The sequence below is a fragment of the Solanum lycopersicum genome, chromosome 4 (assembly GCF_036512215.1).
Source record: "Solanum lycopersicum chromosome 4, SLM_r2.1".
NCBI lineage: Eukaryota > Viridiplantae > Streptophyta > Magnoliopsida > Solanales > Solanaceae > Solanum > Solanum lycopersicum.
Genome location: NC_090803.1, coordinates 55837424 through 55847599, shown reverse-complemented (window position 1 = coordinate 55847599; position 10176 = coordinate 55837424). Strand labels below are relative to the sequence as shown.

The following is a 10176-nucleotide window of genomic DNA, read 5'->3' as shown; positions in this document are numbered from 1 at the left end:
CATTTATGATTTATATACATAGTTGCATAATATTTAGCAGACTTTATTATTTGCAAAGACCATATCTATTATATTGGTGTCTGTGATATTATGTTGGGTCCGTGCTCAGCACAGGCATTTCTTTTTAGTTTTCCAATGAATAAGTGTAGTAATAATTAGGTTGAATCAATAGTGGATTCAGAATTGTCAAGTGTGAAGGGTTGTAATAAGACTAGAACACACAATTTCTATGAATTTTTATAATAATTTAATAATTATATATTTAAAAAAATATCAAAAATTTAATATATACGATATAATTATTCGACAGTAAAAGTGGGTCTGCCGCCAGGCAGAATGGATCGAAATCCTTTAAAACTTGACAAGTTTTATTCGGTCTAACTTGTATGCTAGTTTAATTGTCTTTTAGATTTTTGATAATTTGAAAGCCTCAATTTTCTTATACCAGGCATATGTGTCTGTGCTGGTACGAATTTGATATTGGAGTATTTTTTTCTTTTAATTTATATGATACAGATAGAATTTAGAAAGTTAATTAAATTTTAATGTCTTTTAAATATTTTAAGTTGTTAATTACGTTTTGTCTGCTAAAATTAATTGAAGAGGTCCATAATGAAAGTAGTTCCTCTCATAGGTTGTTCATTTTTACTCAAAGTAATTAGAAATATAAATAATTATTATCGACATTCAAAATAATAAAGCTATAACTAATGAATATGAATTTAAAACTAAAAGTCATACATAAAATAAATTCTGTAATTTCAAAAAATGATACAATTATCAAATTAAAATAGAACAAAAAGAATTCTTTTAACAAATTTATTTTTTAAAATTTGCTAAAGCAGGCACGACGATAGAAAGGTGTCTGCTTTAGCGTGAAGTCTCCCTTATATAATAAGAGAAAATGTTATTGTGATAAAATAATATTACACTTTCTTTTAGGTTCTTACGAGGAAAGAAAAATTGAAAACTAAGCAGCTCAATTAAGTTTAAAGTATTTTTTGTTGTAAAGCAATGGCAGTACCATATGAAGATCACCAAAAATAATGACTCACATGACTTGTCTTGTTGCAAGCAATTGTGAATGACATGTGGACATAACTTACACTTGGCAAATAGTGACCAAGTTACATCTTTCCAATTATCACTATAAATAGTAGTACTTCTAAATATAAAGTAACAAGAGAAAAGTTTGGCATATATCTTTGTTATACTATCTGTTTGTTTGTTCTTGTTCTTAATGTAGTTTTTTATTATTAATTTGTTAGCTATTTATTTTATAACACGTTATTAAATCGAGACTCTATCAACTTGAGATACTTTAAATAGGTAAAAAGGATAAGAACTTTATTTTTCTAAAGAAAAATGTCTAATTTTATCCTGGTCTTTATCAGGGGGAGTAAAAACGTGTTGCACTCTTTTTTTAAGAGTTGTGACTGATAAAGATTTGGAGAATAAATCTGCTGGATTATAATGTGAACGAATTTGTTGTATATCAATATCACTATTCTTCTGGAGATCACGTGTAAAAAATAATTTCGGTGAGATATGTTTCGTTGTATCTCCTTTTATGGAACCTCCTCTTAATTGAGCTATGCATGCATCATTGTTTTCAAAGAATAAAGTGGGTATCTTGACATCATATTTCAAATTACATTTTCTTTGATAAAATGTATCACTGATCACAATCATACGCTTTCTCTACTTGCTTTATGAATGGCTATTATCTCAGCATGATTTGAAGAAGTAGTGACTATAGACTGCTTCGTAGATCTCTATGATATAGCAGTACCTCCGTTTGTGAACGGATAGCCTGTTTGAGATCGAGCTTTATGTGGGTCAGATAAATAACCTGCATCTACATAACCAATAAAATCTGTACTATCTTTGTTAGTATAAAATAGACCCATATCACTAGTCCCTTTTAGATATCGCAATATATGTTTAAGTCCATTACAATGTCTTAATGTAGGAGAAGAACTAAATCTTGCTAATAAATTAACAGAAAATTCTATGTCAGGTCTAGTAGAATTAGCAACATACATAAGTGCGTCAATTGCTCTAAGATAAGGTACTTCAGGGTCAAGAGATTCCTCATTCTCTTCTTGAGGTCGGAATGAATCTTTACTCACTTGAAGTGATCGTACCATCAGTGAAGTACTTAATGGATGTGCTTTGTCCATGTATAATCGTTTTAAGATTTTCTCAGTATAGGTAGATTGATGGACAAATACCCCGTCTGCTAAATGTTCAATTTGTAGACCAAGACAAAGTTTTGTCTTTCCAAGGTCTTTCATCTCAAATTCTTTCTTTAGATATTCAATTGCCTTTTGGACCTCTTCTGGAGTTTTAATGAGATTAATGTCATCAACATAAAATGCAAGAATAACAAACGCTGACGTTGTTTTCTTAATAAAAATGCAAGGGCAAATGACATCATTATATAATCTTGTTTTATCAAGTACTCACTGAGGCGATTATACCACACGTGTCCTGATTGTTTTAAGCCATATAATGACATTTGTAATCTAATTGAACACATTTCTCGAGGTTCTGAACTAAATGCTTCCGACATTTCAAGTCCTTCTGGAATTTTCATATAAATTTTATTATCAAGTGAATCGTAAAGATAAGCTGTAACCACATCCATTAGATGTATTTCAAGATTTTCATGAACAGCTAAACTGATGAGACATCGAAAATTTATTGCATCATAACTGGTAAGTATGTTTCTTCATAGTCGACACCAGGTCGTTGAGAGAATCCTTGTACAACAAGGCGTGCGTTATATCTTACAATTTCATTTCTCTCATTTTGCTTTCGTACAAAAATTCATTTATAGCCAATCGATTTTACACCATTTGGGGTTTGAACTACAGGTCCAAAAACCTCACGTTTAGAAAGTTAGTCTAATTCGAATTGAATTGCCTCTTGCCATTTTGGCCAATCACATCTTTATCGACATTCTTCGACAGATAAGGGTTCAAGATCATCATTGTCTCTCATAACGTTAAGTGCAACATTATATGCTAAAACATTATTAACTATGATTTGATCGATCTAAACTTATCTCATCACCCGTAAAACTTATTGAAAGTTCTTTATTCACTTGAGTCTCGGGTTCACTGATCTCTTCAATATATCAAGATTAATCATATTTTGAATCTTATCCTCATGAGATTCTTTTGTAGTATCATTATTCGTATTTTTTTTTCTAGGATTTTTATCTTTTCAACACAATGGTCTGCCACGCTTCAAGCGTGTTTGTGATTCAGAAGCCATGACACTTGTAGATGGGTTGGATAGGCACGTTTACTGCGGAAGTATGTGACTTTGTTATCCTTTTCAAAACAGTAAATGCATCTGGCGTTCGATTTGCTATGTTTTGCAAATGGATGATCTTCTGGACCTCCTGTTCACACATAGGGGAACATAGATCAAAATAAAATAATGATGAGACTCTCCATGCAATTTCATTTTTAAGTTCTTTTTTCTCTCCCCCTAATTGCTGAAAATTTGTTTCATCAAATCGACAATCTGCAAATTTTGCAGTAAAAAAATCTCCCGTCAATGGCTCAAGGTAGCAAATTATGGAGGGTGAATCAAACCCAACATATATGTCTAACCTTCTTTGGGGGCCCATCTTAATGCGCTGAGGTGGTGCTACTGGCACATATACAACACATTCAAAAATTCGTAGATGAGCAATATTTGGTTCATGACCAAATACTAACTGTGACGGAGAGTATTTATTATAATGACTCGATCTGAAACGAACAAGTGATTCTGCATGTAAAATAGCATGGACCCAAACAGGAATGGGTAACTTGCTTTTCATAAGTAGAGGTCTTGCTATCAATTGTAAGCGCTTAATAAATGACTCAGCAAGACTATTTTTGAGTATGAATATGAGCTACAGAATGTTCAACTTTTACCACTATTGATAAGCAATAATCATTAAAAGCTTGGGATGTGAATTCTAGCATTATCAAGGTGAATTGCCTTAATGGGAGAATCTGAAAATTGCGTTCTTAATGTATTATTTGTGCCAATAATTTTGCAAACGCTAGGTTGCGAGATGATAACAGGCACACATGAGACCATCTTGAAAATGCATCTATTAGGACCATAAAATATCTAATTTACTTGTACTTCAAATATCTTTTTATTCCTACCAAAATACCACTATCTAAGTTATTTCTCAAGAAAATAACACAAAATATGATATGATTAATGACACTAAAATATCCAACAAAATAAATAAATGATAAAATCGCGTAAAACAAATAGTGCAAATTGATGAGTCATAATGAAATTGATCATAATTTAAAGTACTAAAATCATGTTAAAATAAGTTTGGTAAGTATTACTTACTTGACTAAATATTAAAGGAAAGCAAAATTAGATCACATATTTTAATTGTCTAAATCAATGTAAAATTAAAAAACAAATATTCATTATTATTGTCGTTTTTGGTGTTGAACTAATTTTCTTTTTACATTAGTATTAATTTGATTTTGATATAAAATTTATTATAATTACCTATATGTATTGACTATTATCTTTTATTAGATCATTAATAAGTCTAACTTCCAAACATGAAATATGTATATTAAACGATAAAAACTATGAAAAAGTATAAGAGATATTTGAAAGTTATATTAAAGTAAATATTTTTACGTATAAAATAAAAATTTTAAAATTATATATATAATATCGGGTTGATTTGGTTTTGAGTTGATTTTTTTTAGTTGAAACCAAACCAACCCAAATATAATCAGAGTTTTTTTTCGAACACCAAACTAAGTAAAATCAAATCACTAATCAAATTTTTCTCCAATTTAACTCCATTTATAATTTAATTTGATTTTCAATTCAATTTCGTACACTCTCTTATTATATTTTATTATAATATATATGTTCTTTATCATATGCTTCCGTATTTGTAGTATTATTGCATACCTTTATATTATATCATATGCATACTACATCCATATTCTTTAGATAATGTTATTTACTCTAATAATAATCATATATAGATATCCTACTAATTAATTCATAAATTACTTTTCAGATTTAATGGAATTGTCAAAACTTAAATTCGACTTTATTAATTCAAAATATTAATTTTGATGTAAATTTTCAAAAGTAAAAATTATTTCTTTAAAACACATTTGTCACCTCAAAAATTGTGTCACCATCCCTGCAAGTCAGGATAAAATAAAACTACGAAAAAGATCAAACAAGAAAAACAAAAAAGACTAAAGTACAAAACAACCATGTGACTCATAACGATTATGAAACAAAGATATGGATACAAACTTTTTTTTTTTTTAAAAAAAAAACACTCAATGATACAAACAAAAAAGACTAAAGTACAAAACAACCATGTGACTCATAACGATTATGAAACAAAGATATGGATACAAACTTTTTTTTTTTTAAAAAAAAAAACACTCAATGATACTAAATGTATCATTTTATATTTATGCTTTTTAATTGGGAAAATTATATATAATAGCAAATCAATAACCTAAAATACATAGAGTAATTAGGGTTTGATTTAATTATGCTCCATAGCAAACGTTAGCTAAAGTTTGTCAGGCGCCTCTCTCCCAAAAATCTCGCTCGCCACTCTCCCTCTGCTCGCCTCTCTCGCTTTATACACAGAAGTGTATAAATTTTATTTCTATTTTGTATAAGCAAGAGAAAATTATATATACACATGTAAAGACATATATCTTCGTGTTATATACTTAATTATACAATTTACGAACATTTTACTTCAATTCAATTGTAGACTAATGCAAATTTTATACAAATATTGCAGAGAAAAAGACCAACAAATTATACAATTGCGAATTATACAATTGCAGTGAAAATACAATTTTCTCTAGCTTTATACAACAGAAGTGTATATATTGTGTTTCTGTTTTTGTATAAAGCGAGAGAAAAACATATATCTTCTTGCTATACACTTATAATTATGCAATATACATACATTTTAATTCGATTCAATTGTATGCAACGCAAATTTTATAAAAATATTACAGCGAATTAGGCAGCAAATTATACAATTGTGCGTTATACAATTGCAGTGAAATAGGATAGCGAATTATACAATTGCAGCGAAATAGGTCAGCGAATTATACAATTTAGGCCAGTGAATTATACAATTGTATATGTATATCGAATTATACAGTTTTATGTTTGCTATGAAGCGCAATTATTTGCGCAAACTTTGCTATAACATACAAATATGAATTTTTTTTATTTGCTATATGTGAAAATTGCTTTTTTTAATTTGAGTGCACCTTAAAAAAATATTTAAAATTATATAAAATTGAGTCTTTCTTGATACAAACTATGATAGGGAACATTATTAAGATTTAAAAAATAACACCATAAAATCAACTTGTCAAAAAGTACCTTTTAATTAACACTTGATGAGGACCCAAATGACATGAATTAACCTTATAATAATTGGGCATGACATTGAAAAATGAAAGAAGAAGAAAACAACAACAATAAATAATCATCATATATATATATATATATATATATATATATATATATTAAATAGATTATGGGGAAATAATTAATAGAGATGAGATGTTAATTTTATCTAATAAGAAAATGACAAATAATTAATATTTTCTTTAAAAAATACCTTTAATTGTTAGTTATAAAGGTATAAGTTAGTGAAAAGTGAAAGAAATGGTACAAGTGAGCCCAAAAGGTGAATCAAAAGGTATTTTTAAATCAAAACATGAATGAAGGATATATTTAAATTTTTTTCCTAATTAGACGAAAAATTCAAAAAAAAAATGTTCAAAAATTGATGTATAGTATATCTTTATTTTATTCATATTTTCTTAACTTCAACTTAGATATTTCATTAATCTCATTTCCTTTTACATTATTGTATCTCCTTAATGTATTTCCTTTTATATTATTATATTTCATTAATATATTTTTCAGTTAAAGTTAGATTTCAAATTTTATTCAAGTGAATGTCTATTTAATGCTCATGCATGTGAATGAACTTTATTTTATTGTAAGGTTTTAATTATTTAATCTGCAACTTATATTATTTCTAATTATAATCAATCATTTTTTACTGCATACCTAGACTTGATTCATTTATCATTAAGTTTTAGATTCATTTTTAATATTGTAGAGAATTTTGATTTTGCTTATTGTCCAAAAAGAAAATTAAAAGATTTGAGGTGTATTTATATTTCTACCAATTAATATTTATATTTGTTAACTCCTATTATATTATATTATATTATATTATATTATATTTGTCACGACCCAAAACTGGGCGTGATGGCACTCGTCTTATCCCACCAAGACAAGTCAGCCTGAAACTCAACCATTACAATAAAGTGCGGAAGTAAAATATAAGTAACTTAATAAAAACCCCAAAACCTGGTAGTCACGTGCACAAGCCTCTAAAGTCAAAAGAAAACTCAAGTCTCAAATGAATTTGTTTCTAGAATAGAACAAGATCATAATTAAGGAGAAGAATGTCTGCTGCGATGGAAACAACTACCTGACAAATCTCCAAGAAGCCTCGGAAAAGAAGAGAATGACAAGTACAACAAAAATCCAGGCTCATAACCTACAAAAATTTGTAGAAGCAAGGGGTGAGTACCAAACCACACGGTACTCAGCAAGTAAACGTCTAAACACAAGCTAAGGGGATGAAATACGGGTACTCCTACCACCCCCAACCAAACCTCCACAACTACAACCTGCATTAAAATCAACCCAACCTAACAGCTCACAGTTTACATAGCACGTAGCTCAACAACAACACTTAGACAAATTACATATCCTCAACAACAACACTTCAACAAATTACATATCCTCAACAAGAATACTTCAACAAATTACATATCCGCAATAACAAGCTCAATATTAATCAATCACAAGTTCCGCAGAAAGGCAATCAGAAGACCAGCAAAATACCATATCAAGTTCACTAATGATAAGTATGTGCAATGCAATGGAATGCAATGTCAAGTATAATGATGCATGTCTGACCTAGTAATACACACCCGCTGTCTCTCAGTCCGGGACCCATGGGGGACATATCTGTCCATGAATCTGTCGCGGCGCACGACACGACCCTCGATAATAGTAACCATCACGGCGCGCGATACGTCCCTCGAAATATAGTATCCATCGCGGCGCGCGATACGTCCCTCGAAATGGTACATCCTCTTAAGTACCCATTCTTTCTCAATGCACATAACACTTGTCACAACCAATGCCTCAGAATAATGCAGATGACAAGTTCACACATATAATGAGGAGATGACCATTTCCATAACATCACACAGTTCACAACCACACAAACATGAAGTTACATCAACCATGATTCAACAAGCCTTCAACCCTTTCTCAACACAACAAACATAATCAATTAATCACATTGCCTTTTTTTTATCCCCATTATTTTCATCACTAGAATTAATCAATGTGGATAAGTCAACCCATCACCAATCCCGTTACTCCCAACATATACCACAAGGACATACACGCATTTCATACACTTAACAAGAGTTTAGAAATCCACTTGCCTCAAATAGTCGAACAGTCACTCCGGAACATGAGTCTTTCCTTTTCATTCGGCCTCCAAATAAATGCAATCTATTCAAGTCCATAATTATAGTAAGATTTCGAAACTAACAATACCCATATTATTACAGGTTTAGCATAGACTCGAAAACCTACTCAAATCTATAATAAATTTTCTAAATCTTGATACCCACTTATCTATCAAGTTTCACATTTTATAAATTTCAAATCTATTTAGTTTTAATACCTCCAATTCTCATAACTTTAATGGTATTCAAGTAATACAATACATTTAGTATTTAATTATCTATCTCAATATGTCAAAACCGAATGTATAACATGATAACCAAAGAAAATAATTAAATCAAACTAACGTCTTAGCACACTAGAGAAAACGAAGCAATCTAATTTAATTGTTTCAACCCATACTCACATATAATACTTACGTATATAGTTATCTGTACTACACTATTAATAATTAATGAGAGATTACCCTTCCAATCTTTAATCAATAGAAACAAAAATCAAATTCAATTAATTTATTAAACTATTTACAATAGTGCAAACGGACAAATTGAAAATTAACCTACTAGTTAAAGTCATGGCACCATTACTCCTCAATCATTACTTCTCTGTATGTTATTATTATGTCCCTCACTTTCTCCAAATTTCAACATATCAGTGCGTAATACTAACGCCAATAGCCACCCATTTTCACTTCCAATTTCCTTTACACTCGCCAACATTAACATCAATCAAACCTACATTTTAATGAAATTAAGATAAGTTCGAATAATAGAATCACCTGAAGCTTGCTGCCGCTATTCGTCGTACAAGTAGTTTCTCTCCTCAATTTGTTTTAATTATTTAGGGTAATAATTGTGAGCTAGTAAATAAATTAATATTAATAAGTCTCACTATTTTTTTTATCACACATGGGCCATGTGGTAAGGATATTATATAGATGACAGAATTGACCCATCAGCCACCTAATAAAAATTTATTTATTTAACATCACTCATCAACTAGACAATTAAAATTAACAAATAACTCAAAAATTTCCAAATCTATTTCACAAATTGATCAAAAGTTACTCGAGACAACTGCGAGATGGCTAAAACGGTAATTTTGTGAAAATTTCCACAAATGACTTTCTGGGTCATTACACTATCCACCACTAAAAACCATGTTCGTCCTCGAACATAAGGAAGAAGAAGGAGGACTAACCAACACGACCAAAAGCCTGAGGTATGATTTTTCAAAGTCATATTCATCTCTCCGAGTGATAACCTCATCTTTAAGACCATTTCATCTAGAGTAATTATTAAGAACTGAACTTTGGAATCAAAATTTGAAAGATCTACAAATTAGGAGGGATTATCAAGCCACAAGCTAACCCATAAACTCAAATTAGAGTAACATCCACTAGACCTTAACACAACCATCATAATAGATCTTTTCTCACATAACCAAGATGAAATTATGAATCAATACTTGGCTACAACTCCAAGTGGACTTTAACCAACCACCACACACTCATAATGCACAAATCATCACAGATCTTTCAAGATTTCCTTTTCCTAACAT

General features: G+C 30.0%; 1 long non-coding RNA gene across 1 annotated transcript; it reads right to left on the bottom strand.

Annotated features, from left to right (window-relative positions):
• Nucleotides 1-7400: 7400 nt before the first annotated feature.
• On the bottom strand, nt 7401-9507 carry LOC138348316 (uncharacterized). The gene is made up of 3 exons (XR_011220773.1): nt 9395-9507; nt 8592-8661; nt 7401-7627 (listed from the first exon to the last, which is right to left on the bottom strand). It is a non-coding gene; the product is annotated as an uncharacterized lncRNA (long non-coding RNA).
• Between the last annotated feature and the right edge of the window lie 669 nt (nt 9508-10176).